Below are 14741 nucleotides of genomic sequence, written 5' to 3'. Positions count from 1 at the left end.
GATAAGATCTTCTGTCTGTCTGGTTCCAGAGCAATATTAAATGACTTATCTACAAGATGTTCTTGATACCCCTTTTCAAAAAACTTCGTTTTGAGAATGGTTGATCGTTGGATATAGTCTTCTGTATTTGAACAATTTGTACGGTATTTTACACTGTCCATATGGTATATTAGTAAGCCAACCAGAATAATGGTTGCTATTGGCCTCTATGTACAGTGGCAAGAAAAAGTTTGTGAACCCCTTAGGATTTTCACATATTTCAAACCTAAAATGTGATTAGATCTTAATCTAAGTCCTAATAATAGATAAAGATAACCTGATCAAACAAATGACACAAAAACATGATACTTTTTTAACATTTATTTATCCACAAATGATTCAACATTCAATATCGACGTGTGGAAAAAGTATGTGACCCTTTAGATCCAGTACCTGGTGGCACCCCCTTGAGCAACAATGACTTCAACTGCGCATTTCCTGTAACTGCTAGTCAGATTCACGCTTCAGTTTTGAGGAATTTTGGCCCATTCCTCCTTACGGAACTGCTTGAACTCCGTGACTTTTGAGAGCTTCCTTGCATGGACAGCTCACTTCAGGTCCTGCAACAACATTTCGATGGGGTTTAGGTCCGGACTTTGACTACGCCATTCTAAAATGTGGAATTTCTTCTTCTGCAGCCATTCTTTTTGTAGAGCTGCTTGTATATTTAGGATAATTGTCTTGCTTCATGACCCACTTTCAGTTCAGCTTCAGCTCACGGACGGATAGCCTGACATTCTCCTCTTGAATCTTCTGATACAATGCAGAATTCATGGTTGTGTCAATGATGGCAAGTCATCCAGGTCCTGAGGCAGCAAAACAGCCCCAAACCATCACAGTCACACCATTATGCTTGACGGTTGGGGTGAGGTTTTTCTGTTGGAACGCAGTGTTTAGTTTTCATTGAGGCCAAAATGTTCTACCTTTGACACGTCTGTTCCAGAAGTCTTGTGGATCATCTATGTGCTTTTTGCTGAAATTCAGAAGGGCTGCAATGTTTTTTTAGAGAGCAGTGGTTTTCTCCTAGCTATCCTTCTATGGACACCATTCTTGTTCAGTTTTTTTTTCTGATAGTTGAGTAATGAACACCCACATTAGCCAAGGCGAAAGTGACCTGCAGATCCTTGGATGTTACTCTGGGGTTCTTTGTGACTTCCTTGATGATTTGCCTGTTCGTTGTTGGAGTGATCTTGGTAGCATGACAGCGCCTGGGTAGAGTGACTGTGGTCTTTAACTTTCTCCATTTGTAGACTGTCTGACAAGGAATTAGTGGAGCCCCAAATCCTTAGAAATGGTTTTGTAATCCTTTCTAGACTGGTGAGCATCAATAACCACTTTTTTGAGGTCCTCAGAGATTTCTTTTGATCGTGGCATGACGTGTTTCCACAAACCTGTATGGTGAAGACCAAACCCACACAGTTCCTTATCTTTATATAGGATGTAGCCTCCCAAACTCATTCCTGAAGATCTACCTATTTAAACACCTACTGTAATTCTAATTATCCCCATTAATTTTGCTGATAAAACCAGGGTTTCACTTACTTTTGCACATACTCTTAATTACTCATGATTTGTCTAATTCATGCATTGTTTTGTTTCAAAAGACATGGAATTGGTTAATATAAACACTATTTGATATTTAAGAAAATACTGGGTCTGATTCAAGAAGGTTATCATGGAAAAACTATGGAATTTCCACAATTATCATTGGGGTTCACAAACTTTTTTCCACTGTAGCTATTACAGGCTACTTATTTATGATACACATTGGTCCTATTGTTCCCACTTGGATCAGATGGAAGAACAAAGTCCAAGAACTCAACAGAAATACGTTAGATATTGTAAGCAAATGCAAGACACCTATCATTATTGCTGAAATAATGAAACGTCAATTAATTCAGATTTACCTTAAAAATGATAAGGATGAAAATTGCCTTAGAGGACCAGTCCCCGCCCCGAAGGTATTGTCACACAAAACCTGGTCATCCTCTCAATGATTCATGAATAGAATGGCATAACGGGGCAACCTGGTCCCCATGGCCATTCCACAGATCTATAGAAAAAAATCAACATTAAATGTGAAATAATTGTGTCAGTATGAATTGTATGCACACTAGGATGTAATTATTTTGTTTTTCACACATACGTCGATCCTCATCCAGGAAATATTTGATTGCTTCAATGTCTTTATTATGGGTTATAGTAGTATGCAATGACTGAATGTCACAAGTAGCCCATAGGAACTCTTCCAAGGGAATACTGGGTACTAGATTTAGCACAGAGCAGAGTATATAATATAGGATTTTAAATTATTTCGTACTTTTGAAGAAAAGAATCAACAAATTGTGACGTATGTATGTCTTTATTTATATAGTGCCATTAATGTACATAACGCTTCAGCGTAGTAATCCACTTGACAATCATATAAATAGCAAATAACTACAAATAACATCATGGGAATCAAACATAAAAGTAACATTGTGGAAGAGGAGTCCCTGCTCCGAAGAGCTTACAATCTAATTGGTTGGTAGGAAGAACATACAGAGACAGTAGGAGGGCATTCTGGTTAGTGCGTCTGCAGTGGGCCAAGCTTTATGTATAAGCAAGTGTGTCTTAAGGGGGTTCTTAAAGGTGGATAGAGAGGGTATTGGGTATTGAGGGGAAGGGCATACCAGAGGTATGGGTATATAAAGCCTGCTTTGTCCCTCCCCTGGCAGAGAGTCTTATTGACTTTTGAATGTGTATGATCATACTATGCAATAAACGTCTCATTATCAACGAACCCATGTTTGTGAGTTTGCAAACAACGACAACTATTAGTGAGTCCATAGTGTAATGAGCTTTGATTTAGTCCATAATTACTATCTGTAAATTTAAGGGAGCGCTGTCTTTCCCTTCTTGCCATCATAATTCACTATATTGACCCACTGATTGTACAGCCTAAAATTGACGTGGTGTTTCAGAATGAGTAATGCAAATATTGCCACCTTTCCATCACATCTCCTTAAGTATTTCTCCCGTATGCTTTGCGGGAGGTCAGTTAACGTGATGTCTGAGATCACGATCACCTCAGGTCATGTCTCCTGTGCCATTTGCAGCTGAACTATGCTGGGTACAGTGGGTGGTGGAGCGTGGGTGCTTATGTCAATGAGTGAGGGTACTTGCACTTTGCTGATTGTCATCTCTGGTGTCATTTGCAACTATTCTCCATGGTGCAGCGCGTGTGGGTGAGGGTAGAGTGTCAGGGAGGATGCTTTCCTCTGGGCATACCTGTGCTCTTACCAGGATTGTCATCTGCTCGAGTGGGCGGGTGTACTCCGGTGGTGGTGTGGATTGTCTTGGGAGTCAGCTCAATTCTGGTGATGGTGAGGGTGCATGGGTTGGGTGCTGTCACTCCTGGTCACCCACAGGCATCTGCCCTACAGGGGCAGGGACAGCAAGCGAATAATAGAGCCCCACGATGTTACAGTCAAAGTTGTCCATGCAAGCACCCATGCCCCTCTTCTTCCTCTCCAAAATAAGCTCCATCTTGGCCTCCATTCTGTCCCTGTATTGCATTGTTCGGTGGCAAGGTACCTGTATTTCCTGAGCCCTTACAGTATCTCTTCCAGTATGCGCCCAACGGAGCTGGCACTGATGAAAGGTTTCTGGTTTTCATCTGGTAGTGCCTCTAGTTTATCAAGCAACGAAGAGGGAGATAGCAAAGATCTCCCTAAGTTCCCTATTTACTGAACTCCGTAAAATTTCACAAAATAATGGGGCTCAATAGTCCCAGACATAATATGTCAGGCAGTCATTGAGTACAAACTTCACATAGTAACCGCTTCCATCACTGTAGCAGGACAGGTACTACTAAAAGCCATAAATTGGCTAGAAAATAATACATTTTTATTAATAGACTTGTAAGACGACGACGCAATAAGTGTTTATATACAATGTGCAGAATAAAAACAATTTTCCCAATAAAAAGTGATGATCGAGTGCTATGGGATATAGGACACAATAATATAGGTATACTTTACTCAAATAGTTAACCTCAAAGCACTCTAAAATCATCCTTATCTAAATGTCACTCATGCCATATGTATAGCATATTTTTGTACTGTGGATGATGGGTTATGTGGATATACACATGAATAGTAACTCTGATATATCACATATGTATATTGTATACTCATTAGCAATGCTCTGGTCTGCAATAGTAAAAATACATGAAGTAGCCAGATGTCCCAACATGTGGGGATACAGTCACATAATAAGATCCTCAGTAAACAATGGTATAATACAACATCTAGATGGCCAATAATATAGCATACACTGTATGGCTATCATATACCAGAGGGTTTGGGTAAGGATATTCAGTCACAGATCTCAATGGTATAGCGTTACTGCAGTCACACTGTTGCTTAAAATGTAACCAAATAGGGCATATAGCTACTATGTTCAAAGGTAGCAAAAAAACACAAGTAAACCCCAACACTTCATAAAGCAGCCCCCTATGGGTCAAAATGAGGGAGTGCATATGAGAACATTCTCTTGTAGCGGTCTCTACAAAGCACTACCACATAAAGTGTGAACATATCCGACTAATGTCTATTGTGTAGCAAATACCCATCGCGTTGACATCCTAGGAGGAAGTGTGATGAGTTGTCGTGGATACCGGTTGTATGGCGTTACATTGTAAAAATACACTTACCTTTTGAGGACTATATATCCATACATATTTTTTGATCTACGGTGCGGTCTGGGTATTTGCTACACAATAGACATTAGTCGGATATGTTCACACTTTATGTGGTAGTGCTTTGTAGAGACTCCGCTACAAGAGAATGTTCTCATATGCACTGCCTCATTTTGACCCATAGGGGGGCTGCTTTATGAAGTTTAGTGGTTTACTTGTGTTTTTTTGCTACCTTTGAACATAGTAGCTATATGCCCTATTTGGTTACATTTTAAGCAACAGTGTGACTGCAGTAGCGCTATACCATTGAGATCCGTGACTGAATATCCTTACCCAAACCCTCTGGTATATGATAGCCATACAGTGTATGCTATTTTATTGTCCATCTAGATGTTGTATTATACCATTGTTTACTGAGGATCTTATTATGTGACTGTATCCCCACATGTTGGGACATCTGGCTACTTCATGTATTTTTAGTATTGCAGACCAGAGCATTGCTAATGAGTATACAATATACATATGTGATATATCAGAGTTACTATTCAAGTGTATATCCACATAACCCATCATCCACAGTATGTGAGGATTGGACCTCGTCGCGTCCTGTGACGCATTGGGTGACACCCCTCGCGTGAGCGCCACAGTACTCCTGCCAGGACCGGACCTAGGCTCTGCCCCCACACCGCCTCCTGTGGCGCAACATGGGACGCCCCTGTCTCCAATACACGGCGGCGTCGCATGACCAGAGACACTCGTGGGGTTAATGCTAACTTCCTTCATTACTCCACAACTGGGATAAACTCCGCCCCTGCCTATCAGTAAACAGTCTATGTGTGATGACTCCCTGCCTGCAGCCTTTCCATTGGCTCTCTGTGCTTTATATGCACAGCCAGTCCCTAGGCAAATTGGCTGAGTATAAACTTGTGTTTATGTACTTGTGCTTGCCTCAAGCATCCTGCTTCCCTGCCGTTGCTCTGTGCATTCTGTTTGATATCTTGTACCTTTTGACTTGAACTTTAACCCGGTCCTCCACCTTCCCTGACTCCTGGACCTCGGCTGCGCACACGACCATTCTGACCTCTCTACTTTTGGACCCCGACTATGCATAACGACCATCCGACTTCTCCAATCCTAGATCACGTGAATATTACGACTAATCTGACCTCTCCTACCCTGACCAAGCTACATGACTACGACTCTGCAAACCGGACACGCGGTTGTTGGTCGGTGTATTCTAACATCCCCACCTCAGCCCTTTGGCCCGTCCTGTTTGTAGTGAGCACTCACTACACAGTACTAGAATATGCTATACATATGGCACGAGTGACATTTAGACAAGGACGGTTTTAAAGTGCTATGAGGTTAACTATTTGAGTAAAGTATACCTATATTATTGTGTCCTATATCCCATAGCACTCAATCATCACTTTTTCGTGGGAAAATTGTTTTTATTCTGTACATTGTATATAAACACTTATTGCATCGTCATCTTACAATTCTATAAAAAAAATTTTTTTAATTATTTTCTAGCCAATTTATGGCTTTTAGTAGTACCTATCCTCCTACAGAGATGGGAGCGGTTACTATGTGAAGTTTGTACTGTGAAAAGCGTGAATAAATAAGAGTCATAATCTGAGGATCATTGCAGAATGACAAACAAACACGCAGGAGTCAGTTTCAAAATAAAACTCCCCCAACGGCATGGTAGCATACAGGCCTTATTTATACACAAAATACTAAGCCCACGTCCCCTATACGAGGTTGCATGTGCGTCACTACGTAAGCATATAAGATAAACAAAATATGAACATGAACACATTGAGTTAAAAGCATTATGATCAGATTAGAAATGAAATGACTCAGCTAATATTCCTTATAAAAGCCGGTGACTTTTCCTCTACATACGGGACTTCATTGGCACCTCCCTCGGAATGCGAGACAGTGTGTTATCTGTCTCTTATTTTCATAACATTGGCACTTTTCTCTTCTCTTCAAGGTTTTTTTGTAGTTAGCTGTGCAGCTTATTATCACTTTAAAAATTGGAAGCAAAAATCTCTTTCAAAACGTCCATTCTCATTCCCTTTCATTCAGACAAAACCTAAAATGGATACTGACGTAAAATGGTTGCTTAGATCCCAGTGTTGTTATGTCAGACCCCCCCCTCCTTACATCATATTCTCACTCTGTCAGGTCCCTCCTTTTTTATTCTTAAAACATCGCTTTGGAGAATTATGTTTATGATGGTAGTCCAGGGACACATAGACAGACTCGTATTGTATACTGCGGTGCTCCATCATCTGATAGTGCTCATTGGTATAACTCAGAGGACAAGGGCGCGTGCCCTTCACTGTCATAGTCTCGTAAGGCGCTGTGGCCCCAACATGTCTTTTGGAGTTGAACTGTGATCGGCATCTTCTTTCTTCAAGGGACTGCTGTTTCTGGCATCTGCAAAGAGTGGCATCAGATTGGAGGAGGGGGTAGCAATTTGTGGATCATACCTCTGCAACACGTGACACACACATACATGACAACAAGTAACACCCCCAAACACCCCAAAGCATTCATAAGTTTTTGCTCCAGGTGATTTAAGCCATCCACCTAACCCCAAGGGGTGATATTCTGTCCCTTTCTTTTGTACGCCTCTTTTTTGAATCTCTTCTATTTCCTCTAGTTCATCCTGTACATTGCTACACTGATCTTGAATGAAAACACAACATTGTTCTTTCATCAAAGGACGTACCCCTCCTTTTGAAGCTAAAACATAGTCTAAAGCAATTCTGTTTTGTAAGGCCATAAGCCTAATCTGAACCTGTTCTTGGTTTAATGATGAAATTAAAAACTGCAAAATTAAGGCCACATCCTTCTTGTAAATTGTTATCTGACTAAAAATACATTTTTACACAGGTTTCATTGGTTGGTGGAGACACTTGACCCATAAATTGATTCTTGTTCCTAGTGTGTGATACACCCTTTAAAGAGGCTGTCTTAAAAAATGGGAAAATACAGAAATTATAAACATAATACTAAAAACCTTATTTTATGCAAGCAACCTTTCTTTGGGTATGCAGTTGCTAGATAAAAGAAAATGGCATCTATCTCTATCATTATATATTTTCAGAATCATCACAACATTCTATTACTGAGAATTGAAGGGGTTTGGTATCTGTGGAAGCGGATGCCTGATCATCACCCCTGCATGCACTGCATACATCATTCACTCAGTATATCAGAACAGACGATGTCTGCGATGGGTCAAAATGGCTGACTTATGGTCCTTTCCTTGTGGCTGACACACGCCCCTGGGTGACCCCCTCCTTTCGGTGGAGGTGCAATACACTTCTGGATCAAAATTTTCCTGCACATGACACATACATAGAGAGTGATGAGTACTGCCAAAACACAAAACACAAACCACGCTTCCAGGAAACCAATCCTCCCATCAAGGCTCAATTGTACATACACCTTAAATTTCTAACTTAAACACACTCTAAAAATAAAAATATTGAGTCTTTGAAAGAAGAAAAGTGAAAATAAATGTTCGGATTAAGACCGGGCCTTAGCCTGGTGTCTTATTTTCCTCGTTGGTTAACGGTTAGAGTTTTGACTCGGCAAGACGTTAACTTGATGCGGCTGTGCTTTAGGTGACTTTGGTCTTTGGTGGAGCTGGAACGAGCTTTACTGTACTTTGGGTCCAGGAAAAGAACTCTGCCATTTTAATTGCTATATTGGTGGTTAGTATAGGCCTTTTCCTCTGGGATGAAGAGCATGCTTGCGTAGGAAATATGTGACTATTAACCCCGTCTCGAGTAAGTGCACTTTCAACTTTGCCTAGAGAGACTCAAAAAATGTATTAGTTGCATACAAGACTTATTGTTTTATTACCAATAACATGGTCCTTAATTTGTTCCTTTGGACTGCTGATAGTCATAAGTCATCCTATAGTTTCTCATAGGGAGATAATTTATACCTAGAAATAAAATCTTGTATCAATGTGTTTACTCCTGTCTTAGCATCCGCATATAGACAGAGGTATTCCCTATTAATGTTCCTCAAATTAAAACTAAGTAGCCAATGTGAACCTGACTTTGATACAATCTAAGTTCCTAAGACTTGATGCCCCAGCCATTGCCAAACTAATTGCTTCCATAGTTAATTTTATCCTGTCTGCAGGCCATATCCTTAAGACCTGGAAAACTGCCAGAGTTTGTCCCAATCTTCAAAAGTGGGGACAAAAAACACTGTCTCAAACTACAGGCCAATCTCTCTTCTCCCAATACTATCCACTGTTATGGAAAAATATTCACCCCCATTAAAGCAATTATTTTACCCATACAAATTTCCCTAGCCAATCCCCATCTGGCTTTTACCCAAACACTCCACTGTAACTATTCTGCTAAAAATTTGAAATGCCTTGTATATAATGTATACCCTGTTCACTTATGTAACTGCTTTTGCAACTATGTATCCCCTGTATTTAACCCTATGCACAAGACACACCCACAAATGAGAGGTGACTCCCAATTCACCACTTCCTGGAAAACCCATTCTAGATTACACAGCAATTTTGACAATAACCACTGCTTATGGACACCTTTGGAAAAAAATAAATGGTTAAAAGTTATAACATACATCACATATTCAGTTAATAGACAAATGATTTTGTATAAGACTTCACACTAATGTCTTGCTTTATATCATCTCTTTGCACAGTGCTGAGCACACGGTCAGCTTTATATTATTAAAGACACTCCACATTTGACTAAAGGAAAAAAAATAATTTTATAAGACTTGTTCCCGGGCAAAAAGCCATCTTGTTTCTGGGCGTTTCGCCAATTGACCCTGAACAGATAAGATAACGGCACCACAGCTTCTTCCTGAAAAATAATAATTATTGGATTGGAACTTTTGCTTAAAGTTTAAATACATGGAGCTTTATCCAGAGCCCTAAGAACTACATTTTTTTATGGCCTCTCAAAAATTAACTAACGGGCTTTTATATAGCTGAGGTTATATAACTTCTTAACACACAAATAGCTTTAACACGCTCATGCTATCTCCCTCCACTCATTTCTTTTTAATGCCTTCTGTTTGAACTTTCATACTTTCACAGACTTCCTTCACTACAAATTTATGCTATGCTGTTTCAATTCTGCCCTTTCTCAAGCTAAACAAACCTACTTCTCTCCATTAATCAACACTCACAAGTCTAACCCACACTAACTCTCCCTTCATCTCATCTCAGGACTTTGCTGACTATTTTAAGAAAAGGGTGAAATCAGAACATTCTCTTTGTCCTCCTATCCTACACCGCTTCCTGCTCTCTTCCTGCTTTCCTTGACTCTTTTTCCACTGTATCAGAAGAGAATGTCACCATCACTGTTGATCTCCTCTTCTCCCTCTAATCTGATACATTTCCATTCTCCTTCAAACATGCAACAGTTATACCATGACTCAAAAATAGCAATCTTGACCCTACCTGTCTTTCTAACTACTGACTTGTCTTGTATTCTCTTGCTTGCTCCATTTTCTCAACACCCATTCTCTCCTTAACCCTCTAGAATCTGACTTCTGCACTGCTCCCTTCACGGAGACAATTCTCACTAAAACAACTGATGACCTATATGTTGCCAAAGACAGAGGTCATTACACTCTGTTCATATTACTCCACCTCTCTGAAGCATTTGCCTCTGTGGACCACACTTCTCTCTTTTCTCTGTACACACTCTCTCTAAGTGACCTAATAACATCTCTTGGGTTTAGATATCACCTCTATGCTGACGATACACACATTTACTTTTCAACCTCTGACCTTACACCTGCCATACAAACCTAAGTTTCTGAATGTCCTTCTGTTATCTCATCCTGGAAGGCCCTCCTTTGCCTTAAACTTAACATGGCAAAAACAGAGTTTCTCATACTTCCTCCCAAACCTGGCCCTATTATCTCCTTCCACATTACTCTTGAATCTTCCATCCAGTAGCCCAAGCACGCTGCTTAGGGGTCACACTCAACTCCTATCTCATATTCTCCTCTCTCATTCAAAACATTTCTATAACCTGTCGCTTTTTCCCTCCACAATATCACAAAGATCCACCTGTTCCTCTGTTGCTCAACTGTTAAAACTCTGATTCAGGCCCTCATTCTCTCCCATCTTGATTACTGTAATCCCCTGCTATCCAGCCTTCCTGCCTCTTACCTGTCTTCCCTACAATCTATCCTAAACGCTGCTGCCAGAATCACTCTGCTCTTTAAACTCTGATTCTGCGTTTCCCCTCCTGAAATTCCTCTCCTGGCTTCTAATCAAATCCTACTGCTTCTGTATGCGCTCCCTACCTACCAATTAGATTGTAAGCTCCTCAGAGCAGGGACTTCTCTTCCTTAATGTTATTTTTATGTCTGGATCACTTATTTCATGACCTCTTACTTTTCCCATTTGATAATGACGTGCACCCCTCCTGTGAAGCGCTATGCATATTAATGGCGTTCTATATATAAAAACATACAATACAATATATAATTCAAACAATGCTTGTGAGCTTTTACCCGCATTTTTAAACACAAAATATTCCCAAACATATCTTAATCCCATAGAAATAAAATTGAAATGTGTTTTTACTGGTTACACACAATACAGAACACACAATACAAAAACTCCTCTCATACACAGCCAAACAACATCACAAAAATAACGAACAAATAAAAGAAAAACATTTTTCACCTATTCCCAAACAATTTCATCCTGCAACTATATTAATAAAAATGCCCTTCTCTTTCTTTATTCTCATAAATAACCTGACTTTAAAACTACTATGATGCTCCGGAGCTTTTGAGTTAACTTTTTTATCTCCTGTACATTCTTCTAGCTGGAGAAAAAGGTGGGGGCACGATCTGTGCTGCTGCGATTCTGATTCTCTTTCTTGCAGACATTTGACTTCATTGTGAGCAAATAATATTCATGTTTTTGTACGTACTTGCAAGTTTTTGGATGGTGATTTGTGTACACAGGTGATACTTAGCATGGTTTATCTTTCACACAGGCAATCATTCAGGAAAAATTCATTAGGGTATCAAATCCATCTGGCCACTCTCCATTAAGGGCGCAACAATTTTACTTGCCTGCACCGAAACTTGAGTTTATATCAGGAAATGATTTATAACCACTTATTGCATGTGGGGAAATGGAAGGAAAAGCTGATAAGTTCACACCTGATTTCTGCTGTGTCCGCCAGCCGGTCACGCCATGCTTGACTTTAGCCACAAAAACCTCAGAAAATCCAAAGATTTATACTGTCACAGACACACAGGGATTACTGAAAGTTAGAAGGTTTCAATATGAGCCCTTGCGTTTGCATTCTTACGAATAAGAAAACCGGTGCGGCTACCCATAGGTTCACGCTTCCTTCCATAGTAATTTATTGCAAACAAACTTTTTATTTTTCATTGGGGTGGCGTGTTTTTCACTGGGACTTGCATGTGTATTTTCATTGGCCAACAAAACATATTTATATTGTCTCTTCTTGTTCTCTGTATCCATTCTTTATTATTTTTGTCTGCAGACACACAACCTCTAATGGCAAATTTTGAGAACTTTGGTTTCCCATTATTCTCCTGTTACAGTAATCACATTTAATTGACCTGTACAATACTCCTGATACAATTATCAGCGCAAGCTGATTGCGTACAACTTTTTTGGCATGTTATGGTTCTGAAATATGCAAATAAGGACCTGTCACGAGACTGTTCCCCAATCATATTTTTTCACCATAACCATACCCAAGAAAACACTTGAATTACTTCAGTGGGTCTAACCCAGTCCTGATAAACCTTATACCTATATAACACAGATACAGATAAGACCTTCTAAACAGATATCCATAAATAAACTCACTTGGTATGTTAATGACAAGACAGAGCAAATGTACAATCAGGGACCCTTCCTGCTCAGACAACAAAAATATTTATCACAACCCAGGACGGTCTGAACAATCCCTTAAGCATACAAACACTCACCTTCATCACCAAAACACCAAAACTTTTAACAGAACTCTCACCTTAGTCCCAATAAAACTTAAATAACTATAATACTTTAAAATGGATACAGGAACAGACAAATAAACTTATTTGAAACTGCGAGGTAAACCCGTCAACCCAGATTGAGACACCCTTCAAAACACATCTCTCTACACACCACTTAAAACAACTTTTTAAACTCAGGCTTTCCTCAAAAAGGTGCCTTTTACCTTGATTCTTATGAGCGCTCAGACTTGAGTGACCGAGGGGTGTTTTTTTCAGGTGCTCAGCTTCCGGTATATTTGGGTTCCTATTCAGAGCGCCATTTGTGAAAAGCGTGAATAAATAAGAGTCATAATCTGAGGATCATTGCAGAATGACAAATAAGTTTATTGCAGTGTACGGTGCACACGCAGGAGGCAGTTTCAAAATAAAACTCCCCCAACGACATGGTGGCATACAGGCCTTATTAATACACAAAATACTAAGCCCACGCCCCCTATACGAGGTTCCGTGTGCGTCACTACGTAAGCATATAAGATAAACAAAATATGAACATGAACACATTGAGTTAAAAGCATTACGATGAGATTCATATTAGAAATGAAATGACTCAGCTAATATTCCTTATAAAAGCCGGTGACTTTTCCTCTACATACAGGACTTCATGGGCACCTCCCTCGGAATGCGAGACAGTGTGTTATCTGTCTCTTATTTTCATAACATTGGCACTTTTCTCTTCTCTTCAAGGTTTTTTTGTAGTTAGCTGTGCAGCTTATTATCACTTTAAAAATTGGAAGCAAAAATCTCTTTCAAAACGTCCATTCTCATTCCCTTTCATTCAGACAAAACCTAAAATGGATACTGACTTAAAATGCTTGCTTAGATCCCAGTGCTGTTATGTCAGACCTCCCCCCCCCCTCCTTACATCATATTCTCACTTTGTCAGTTCACAATGACTGCCTGACATATTATGTCTGGGACTATTGAGCCCCATTATTTTGTGAAATTATACTGAGTGCAATAAATAGGGAACTTAGGGAGATCTTTGCTATCTCCCTCTTTTTTGCTTGATGTTCTGATTACCTTATCCCTATATGCACCGGGTACTGATTTATTCTTGATGATATTTTCTTAGGTGAGCGGTTTTCCAAATTGAAGTTCCTCTAAGGTGATGGGAGATACCCATATGCTTGAGCATGAATGGGGTGGGATTCACCTTCTTCATCATCCGGTTCCTCACCTTCGGTCCTGGGTGGGCCTTCTCCTTGGGCATGAATGGGGTGGGATTCACCTTGTTCATCCTCTGTTTTGGTCTCGAGTGTGCATTCCGCTACGGTATCAATGGGGCAGGGTACTTCTTGTTATGCATCAATGGGGCGAGGCACGAACCTTTTGCCCTTGGTGAATCTAATTCTCCTTTGTATGACTTCTCCCAGTTTCTTCTTCGTATAGCCCAGCCCAGGATTCTTTGACTTGGGAGCTTTCGTTGCCGTTTCTTTAGACACCTTTGCCTTTTGCTCGAAAACATCTGTCTTCTTTCTCTGTCTCACGACCGGGACAGCAGCATCACGACGCTTGCTGCATTTGTTGAATCGTGTATGCTCCATGGCAGAAGATGAAGTACAATACAGTCTCTGGGCAGCAGTTGCTTCAGATTAAGATACTCTATGCATGTGGGAGCCTATACAATTTCAGTCCCCTTTTATTCACACTATCCCAGACTCGATGGCATACTGTAGTACAAGTGTAAAAAGAGGGCGAAAACTTTCACGCTAAAGTGCTGTACAGTACTTGATACATTATAAATACTGTAAAGTACAGAAGCTTGCATACAGTAACTGTGCTTCTCTTATTTTACATAATATTTGAAGGCTACACGGAAGCAATGTTCTATTGGGAGTTAAAATAGAAAATGGTCCCGAATGAGTAAGAGTGTTTCTGGTACATAAAGTCTCATCAAATCACGGACTGCATGCATTCTTCGTGGCTTCCGATATGGTAAGAG

The sequence above is a fragment of the Ascaphus truei genome, chromosome 16 (genome assembly GCF_040206685.1).
Source record: "Ascaphus truei isolate aAscTru1 chromosome 16, aAscTru1.hap1, whole genome shotgun sequence".
Lineage (NCBI taxonomy): Eukaryota > Metazoa > Chordata > Amphibia > Anura > Ascaphidae > Ascaphus > Ascaphus truei.
This window is presented reverse-complemented; position numbering follows the sequence as displayed.